We start from the raw sequence: 9,494 nt of genomic DNA on the forward strand, positions 1-9,494 counted from the left end.
CCATATGAAATAGCTCTTCATTCGAAGGGCAGTCCATAAAAATCATGCTATAAGGGAACATTGACCATAAGGAAAAAGTAGGACAATTAGCCAAAAACAGTTAGGGTAAAACTCAGTCCAGACTGATTGATATGCAGATGTCCTGGAGTGGAGACATTATTCATGGCCACTGACCTTTTGGATAAAGTAAGTTTTAGTGAATATCAAAGAAAGTGTGTTTCATTTTTTGGGGGGGTAAAAAAGTGCAAGTTTGGCTACAGAAATTCATCAGTAGCCTCTAGATTTAACTGTGACCTTTTAAAACTGTAATGCACATATTTTATAAATATTAAGGCACAATTTAACTAGGGAAGAACATCTCCTACTGGTGGCATGATACCAGTGTACTCTTTTTTCAGACTTTAGAGGAGCCACAAACTCAGTTAACATATCCACAGGGCTGATAATAGCTTTCCCAATACCATGTCATCCATAACTGGTGTACAACCTGGGCATGAAAATACTCAAAATGCCAAAATATTTTAACAGGTCTTTCCGTATTTGAAATATCTTCCCAGTTTGACATAAATTCACATTTCTCTTGGAGAACTATATTCTTCCATACAATGATCATAAGTTTTGATGACTAGCTTATTTACCTATATTGCCTGCTTTTCAGAATGACTCCTTTTAAGAATGTCATGAAAGACACTGCCAAAAACTCTACTAAGTCAAGTCAGAGGCTATCAGTCACATTTTTCTAACTCACCAGGCCAGACACCTTGTCAGGAAATTAGACTGTGCTATTATGTTCTGTTCTCCATAAAAACATTTTATCATCTTGCAAATCAAGCTTAATAACTTGAGTAGAATCTTCCAGTGATCAAAGTTCAGCTGCCTAAAAAGCCAGAAAGCTATGGACCTTCTGGCTTTTAAAAATGCATAATTTTGGTCCTTTTACAGCCTTCCAAGAATTTCCCTGTCCTCTATTAATTCTCCAGATAGGTGCCAGTGGTTCATGAACTATACTGGATGCTTCTTTTAGTTCCTTTGTAAGATGCTTTTTAATATTGCTTTGCCAGTAAACTGTAACACATCTCTATTAGCTAAATGTACTTTATTCTGCTCTGGGAAAAACTCTCAGAGTTCATTTATGCAATGATGTCCTTTGTAAAGCTGCACAAAATGCCAAAGAAAAAATTTCCTAGCTTCTAAAAACCTTAAAATTTTGGAAATTATGTTTTCTTGTTGGCAACAATATGTATGAAGTTTTTATTAAAATTTCTGTGTTAGAAAATACTTAAGGTTTTGATTATTGATTTCCTTTTCTATTTCTAAACTTTCTGTCTTTCTTCTCTCCTCCATTAGGAGGGGAGGCAAAGGGAAAAGGACAGGCAACTAGAAACCAAAAAATTACGATTTTTTAACTTCCATATTTCAATAAAAAGCATGACTGAAGACATTAATTTTGGAAGACGGGGGCCCTATGTTTTCAAAATAATTTGGTTACTTTAAATGATGGCCAACTCAAGGCTATCTTCAAGTGGCCAGGAGTTCTGCAAGGGTCAGAGCCAGCCAATATAATTCAGACAAGCTGCCAAGATGCTCCAGGCTCTCTCCAAACTAAGGAGGATCAGTACAGCCAGAGGGCTGATAAGGCAGCCCTCCCTTCCTGCGCTAAGCAGATCCTGTTGCCAGAACCTTGCACCATTCCTGGGTACCAGACTAAAGAACTTTGATGGATGGGTGAAAATTCACAGCCCTGAGCCATCTCTTCCACCCTACTTTACTGCCAGGAGAATTATGATGGCCTCAAGTCAGTAAAGCATAGTAGAGGAAAAGGTCCCTTCTCTTTCTTCACTTTTAAAATGTCAACATATCCTTTGCAGTCTAGCGGAAACAAAAATAATTAACATTGTTAATGACTTAAAATTCAGCCTCTTTGGATTCCCTGCAGTATAACTCTCAATTAAAATTTGTGATAGGCAGAATGATGTGGAAAATATGGTTCTGCAGAGGTCTGAACTGTATGGGTGATTTAATCTCCAATGGGCATATGATAACCTTCCAAATCTCCAGAGTAAATTAAGTCACCCCATACATAACATCCATTCACATACCTAAGAACTGCATGCTGAATCCATTCTTGTTTAATGTAGCAGCCTGAAATAGTCATTCCACACAGAGGTAACCGATTCAGGAACCTGTCTCAGAGGCAGGATAAATGTGCAGGCATAAAGATGTGGATAACAATACTACAGCCCTCGTTTGCAGTCCGTAAGACCTGGGAAGTGAATAAGGACATCTTCCTCTTCTTTACCATGGAAATGAACTAGCCAAGTCTTCTAGTCTTCCCAGCGTGCAAGTACTGGGATTTTCTAGGCTTATAAACCCCACAGGCTTTCAAATCAGAAACACAATGTTAAAGATTTAACAAAGACAAGAGCTGAATCAAGCTTTTGTGGCTGATCATAAAGGCAGAGGGGTTTTGTCCTCAGCTTAGGCATAGTCTGCTGTCCTTGCCAAGACAAAATTCCTGCTGATCTCCTTGTAGATCTCACATATTCCTCCTTCACACATGACAGCCCACCTAACTGGCTGGAGGTTTTAAATCTTCCATCCATGCCGAGAAAGACATTGTCTTCACTTCTCTAAAGAGTATTGAATTTTTTCCCTCTGTCCAAAGGAATTCCCTGGGAAAAAAACCACATTCTTCTACCTTTTGTTTTTAAGACTAGATAAATAGTGAATATATAACTAAAATGGTTTTCTTTTTTTCAGTGTTGTTGCAGTTTTTAGTGTATTACATAGATCACTCAGCAGCTCTACGTTTTGCTTCACCTTTCTAACCAGCTGTCACCACCCTCATATATTGCAGCCTACACAGCTTTTTAAAATGAGGTGATAATTATGTTCTCTATGGAAACATTCAGGCGATGCACAGTGTGACAACAAAGGGAAATAACAGTTTCATAACATAAGCCATAATGAGTCTGTCCTTTGTCAGACAGTACAGTCTGCACAGTGAGAACACCTTTCCTTCATTTCAGTTCTGTTTCTCTTTTTTTTAGCTAAATCCATTGAATACTGACACCAGAAAGCTGTCACCAACGAAGGCATTTGGGCCAACACAGCAATCTGCCAGTGCAGGGTGAGTCACAAGAGCAAGACCACAGATGTAGGTAGGGAGCTGATAATTGCAAGAAGCGAAGAAAATCAGCTCCCATTCAGCTGGGCTGGACTGGGACCAGGCTGAAATGAAAATAGGACCTAATAGTGTACCTTCTGGGAAATCGCTCTGGTTTGGTTAAGACCTTGGTTTCATTGGCCTGGTCAAATTGTGGTTAGCTGGGAGTGCTGTTTATTTTGATCTGCTGAGTAGGCAGAGCTCTGGTGTGGGCACCCTGGGAGTATAAAGCTGCTGCAGGATTCCCTCTGCCTCGCAAAGCGGCCAGTCAGTAAGGTGGGTGAAATTCACCCAGAAAATCCACACTCAGCGCAGACGTTGCAATGCCACTGCTTCGAGAATACTGAAAAAAAAACCCTGCATGACGAAACCAACATGAAGTTTTGCTACCACAGATATCCTGACTCAGGACTGCAGATTTTGGAATTTTTGGGCCTGGACCAAACTTTCCCTGCAAAATATATAAATTTTTTTTTTTGTCTTCCAGCTTTCTGGCTTAGCCTCTCTGCTGGAGGTGCAGCCAGGGCATATAGAAGGAACCCACTCCCCAGGTCTGGGTCCATTTGGAGTTGGCCTGAAATAGAAAGCTGGATTAAATAGAAAGAGGATTAAAACCCAGTGGTGGTGAGCTGCAGTGGGGGCACCATGGACTGGACAATGAATGGAAAGCAAAGACTTTTTAAGATGCGGACTTAGCCAGTATTTTAAACCAGCAGAGTAATTTCTGTTGTACACTTCTGTACATCAGAGAGTAAGCTGACTGTGACCACAGTCCATAGAGAAGCTGTCTGTGTTCATGCATGTAGAATTGGAAAAATTGCCTGTAGAAAAAAAATGTCATTTTCCCCGAACAGCAGTAATCACCATTCAGCAACAACCTTGTCTCAGCATGAAGCCTGATAGGAAGCAGAGTGTCATAGCAGAGAAATAAGATAATTGAAAAGGAAAATGTTTCAGCACTCAGGATGACTTCTGCCAGTCTCTCTGAACTAAATCTCAACAACTGACTGGCAGACAGTATCTGCCAGTGTCTCTCTGTCAATGGAATACGTTGGCCCTGACCCTCTTCAGAAAGTGAGACACATCAAACAAAAGACAACAAGACTCATCCTCATTTCAGCTCACAGCTATTAATTTTACGGTGTGACTCCTCCAAATAACAGATGCGTAGCCAGAGCTGTTCCCGGATGCCAGGTGATGGGAGACCAATTTCCAGCACCTTGACTCCTCTAATTACACTGACAAGTCTCCTGAAATCTCTGATGTGGTCCTTCATCTGAAACAAAAATACAAACGATTCTCAATAGCGTCTGTTGAGCTGAGAGGAATGAGAGGATTAATTAGTTGCAGTTCATAAAACAATAAGATTAAAATCCATGAGTAACTGCAAAGTGTAATTGGCAATAATGATGCAATCACCACAGTGCAAGAAGGACAGGATCGGTCCCAGATATTTTGCATCTGGAACAAAATATATTCACTGCACTAAGCCCGTGGACCAGGGAGAAGCCTGTATTGCTGGAGGACTCTTCAGCTCTGCTGGCCTGAGCAGCTGCCTGCTTCTCCTCGAGGCTGGTGTGCTGGCAGAGTGTTTCTCCAGCAGAGGAGCATCGCCTCTAAATCTCCAGGGGTCCGATGGTCTCCGTGGGTCTTACCTAAGGGCTGCACCGGGGCATCCTTCAGCTCGCTGGAGAGCGTTATGGCTAGTTGTGGTCTCTGGGCCTGTGCACTGTCCTGTGGAGCAGTGGTTGTGCAGCAGGTTGTACAGTTTAGCCCTTCCCCTGCCAGCCCCCCTAGGTGTGGTGCAGGCTGTGGGCTGCTGGGTGGCAGGGCCACTGTGCAGCTGCCCCCGCCGCCCTCCCAGGTGCCATCAGCCACTGGGCATCACCCAACGACAGAGTTGGTCTGGTTTGACACCTTCTGAATGGCAGCAAAACACCCTTATGATTCCAGACTGAGAAAACGGAAGCCTTTCACGTCAAAATTGCTATATTGAACAGTTTTGACATTTCCAGCAGTGTTTTCCCCCATCACACCCAGACCCCCAGACCATTTTATATTCTCACCTATCTCGCAGTTTGCATTTTGCAATTCACTGAAAAACATACTCCACACATTACAGTCTTTTTTTTGGTGGGTGAAGTGCCCTCATGTCTCATCGTCAGCACTGCTTGCGCTGCCTGAGCACGCAGAACCAGTACAAAGTGCAGCTCCTGCCTGCTTATACAAAGATTGTATGCAAAGAGTCTATTTCTAGCCTTTCTAAGGGCACTAAACTTGTAGCATGCCAATCACAGTTTTTCTATCCAAAGAGCCTCTCTTTTTGGCTTTTCTTTCCAGATGTCCTTTACCCATGATGTGACAGGAGGAACATCACTGAGTGCTCTATTAAAATCCCGTCTCTGGGAAAAGACATAGTTCCTTTACAAAGAGACCACAGCATGAGAAGTAAGTACTGCAGTAATGCCTTGACTACTTCTCTCTATAGATAGAGGTTTTGCCTAAAGGGGAGAAAATAATGGGGATTTCCCACACTCCCTTCCAACCTCCTTGCAAGAACATGTGATCTTGGCAGGTGTGCTAGAGAAAAACTTTCATGGTACCTTGCTAAAATAAAGGCAGAGAGTCAACAAGAAAGAAAGAAAGAAAACACACAGCATGTACTTCTGGCATCCACAGACCAGCTCAATTTTGATAAAGGCTGGAAAAGCAAAAGCCGTCAATCACAAAGTTTTGACATTGCACACAGAAACTGGGCGGTTCACAGCTTTTTACTGCCCTGTTGGGTGTAATGGGAGGGCCAGATGCCTGCTGCAGAGCTCCCCAGGAGTGCTCTGAGCACCAAGGAGTGGGGAGGGGAGAAAGATAGATGGGGAAAAGAAACAATGCCGAGGGAAGGCAGAGAGCAGAGCAGAGAGGAAGGAGAGAGCGCAGCAGGAAAGGACACAGTGTAAGGGAGGAAAAGTGCCAGAGGAAGAGCAAGAAGGTGGCAGAAAAGTTACAAAGAGCTACTTTCAGCTCTTCTTGCTGAGATATGATGGAGCCAGCTAGTTCACTTGCTTTCTACTACCTCTGACAGACTCTCCTGCCACTGCAAGGACATCACTGCCCAGCACATGAAATACCTTAAACAGCAACCATAATGCTCCCAAAATGTTATATCAACTGCCTATAGCACACATTGCCTGCCCACAGTGGATGTAGAGGAAAGCCAAGAGCATCACGAGCTTCTCCACACTGCCTCCAGGCAAGCTCCTCAGCCCTCCTGTGCAGTAAGAAAAGACTTGGTGTCTCCTACCTGGTTTGAAATACTTTTCAGAAAGCATTTCCCACCCCAAAACTTACCACCTTCTGTATGACAGAACCATAAAGAAATGCAAGAGATAAATACAGAGGGGGAGTGAGGGTGCTGCGATTGTGGGGCGCAGGCACACACACTTACAGTTCCTGCTGTTCTGGCCCAAGGATTAACCGCCCCCAGCCCAGAGCCACCGTCTCAGCCCTGCTCTCCTCACCTCACCCCGCTGAGCCCCTTCATCCCTTCGGTCCAAGCAGAGAGGGATTTTTTTGCACACTTTCAGTGGTAGGTCTTTGCTAAGCAATGTGTGTGCAATGAAGTCAAGTTATCCATGAGGACGTGAGCCATGCCGATCTGCATCACCAACCCTCCCAGCAGGTGGGAATGACTTTTGGTCTGTCCTGGTCAGGAGCAGGCTTAGAACAGGGAACAACTGCATTGTAGAAAAACACTGTTTTCCCTTCAAAAAGCATAGCAGGCAGGCAAGGCCCACTAGGTTTTCCATGCTGTGCTACACTAGGAACCGTGGTGGTTTGCCTTACCATTTCTGCCACCGACACCATAAATAGTGAATTCAGTGTATTTAAATACATTGTCAGCAACAAAAAACATATGTTCATTTGTCAGGTCAGAATAAGTTTTATTGTTTTATTTTTAAAAACAAATATTTTCTTTATTTATTTTTTTTTAATTCCAATAATCCTTTGACTCTTTCATCAGGCCTTAATGCCTAATAATAAAGAGCCTCCGCAGTTGATGGCATTTGATTTATTCATACACTTACTAGCAGTAACTTATGACTTACCCTGATGAACAACAGATGGGAAAATCCAAAAACTGGAAGGTTTGAAAAGATTTTGGATACTGCGGTTGCCACAGAAAGCTACCCGCACAAGAGGGAAAACTTACCCCGCCACATAATGGGAACATAGTCTGAGTGCGCTGTCATTCTTAATGTCTAATATATGGGGAATTCTCTGCAAAGGCACAATGTTCCTCCCATTAACTTATAAAAGGAGCTGGCATGGATTCTAGAGTCATTTTCAAAACATTACATTTTATACACAAAGTTGAATGTCTCCTTCTACGTAAATGTTTTACTCTATGCTCAGAGCTGACAGCCAGGTTCAGATAGTTCAATGCCAATTTGAAGAAACCTAAAAAGATACAGCGGGTTTTTTCTTCACATTAACAAAAGGACGTTGTGTAAATGTATGTTCACATATTTTCCACTAAAAAAAAAAAAAAGTAGCATCTACTGCATGTCAGCCTTGGCTTCCACTATAGAGAATTGAAAGTGACTATAAATCCAGGCATGGAAATTCCAAACTTTCTTAAATTCTCTATGTAGATTTCTTAGAAAAATTATATTTGTGGTTTAGACTAATAGCTCATATTATTATCTCCTCATATAGCTAGCAAGCAGCACAGCTCAAAGAGCAGTCACAGCACAAAAATACCCACCATTTTTCAGATCATTTTAAAGATCTGCATGTTATGGCTGGGATTCCAAACATCTGTATGGAAGCTGGGCACACAGCCCTTCCACACAACACAGATTACAACTTTTTGTCTTTTGATAGAGTGACGTTTTTAGGCTTTGCAATGATATGCTAGTTAAAACCCCCAAACATACGCCTTGGTCAGTGAGTCCTCCAGAGATTTATTCACATACTCAGCTTGTGTATTGACGTCAACGGGACTTTGAGTGGGAAGGACCAGATGACCTCTGAACGTAGCTTCCCCTCCTGTTTTTCACTGATTCACCATCTGAAAAGGTCAGCATTGCCTAAAGGTCCTCAAAGCCTGATCCCACCTCATCTGAAGTCAGAGACGGCAGTCACGGTAATTGCAGCCCCACAGAATTAGCTTCCTGTTTGTGCTGTGCTGCTGACCCATGTGTCTTGGGAAGTCTTGGAGAAAACACGCACTGAAAGGACTTCCTGGGTGCTCAAAGTCCAGCTGCCTTTTCTGATTGTTTTTTTGGGGTTGCTGAAGAGACACAGTGTTTTTGACCGTGGGCAGGGTTTCTGTTCTGTAACGTGCTGTAAATGTTTTGTACTCTCCATTAGGCCATGTATTTTAAACATATATGCATCATGGAAATCCAATAAAAAGTATCTTAATGATTGTTCATATACAAAAACATTGTGGATAAAAGGAGGCTTGGGGGGGTGGGAGGGGGTGTTGAGGGCAGTTTAAAAACAGGACAGAAAACTCTATGTCCCAAGTAAATATGCCAAATGTACTCTATAGCAACTGAAAAGCCCTTAAAGCGGTTAATTGGAGAGTTTCATAGAGATTAACTTTTGCAATCAGGTACATTTTCTCCAAGTCACCACAGAAACAGCAGCAAAAAGAGTTGCTGATGAATCATTATCATTATAAAATACAGGTAATCCCCTGAGGCTTTGGTAGTGTTTTCTGGGGAGCGGAGGGTGAACTGGCTCTGCAGATGGCAAAGTCCTGCCTTATCACCCAAAGTAACCCCAGCTGGAAACCAAAGCTATAATCACTTTTCATAACAAAGCTATGGTAATTTTCGCCATAGTCTGGCCAAAATGAGAGCCTGGCACTTCCAGCGTGCCCTTGTTCTCACAGCAGTTCAACCAAATCCTCCCTAACCAGTAGAAGCAACCATTTCAAAAGCCCTTTCTCCAACACCCCTTCATTTTCATTTCCTTCCTCTTCAAAGGGAGAAAAATGGAGTCCAAGAACAAGGGTAAAAAGAGCTGTGCCTATTCTTACTCTGCCTCATTGTCCTTGTAAGCCAAATTCAAGGATTGGGATCTTCACGTGGGGTCTCAGGTTTCACAGGTTTCAGTGGTTTGCACCAGCAGAGATTCTTGCCCCTTATGGTATTTCTCGGTGAGGTCTTCACCCTCCTAATTCCAAGGTCATATACTGGAAAATGGGAATCATAAATAACATCCTAGGGCAAGTTCTAAAATTACACCAAAAGGTAAACAAAAGTTACATGCTATCTTGAATTAACCAAACTATTTTGATGTCAATCGTGTGGAATGAGGT

Source organism: Larus michahellis, chromosome 2 (assembly GCF_964199755.1).
Source record: "Larus michahellis chromosome 2, bLarMic1.1, whole genome shotgun sequence".
NCBI lineage: Eukaryota > Metazoa > Chordata > Aves > Charadriiformes > Laridae > Larus > Larus michahellis.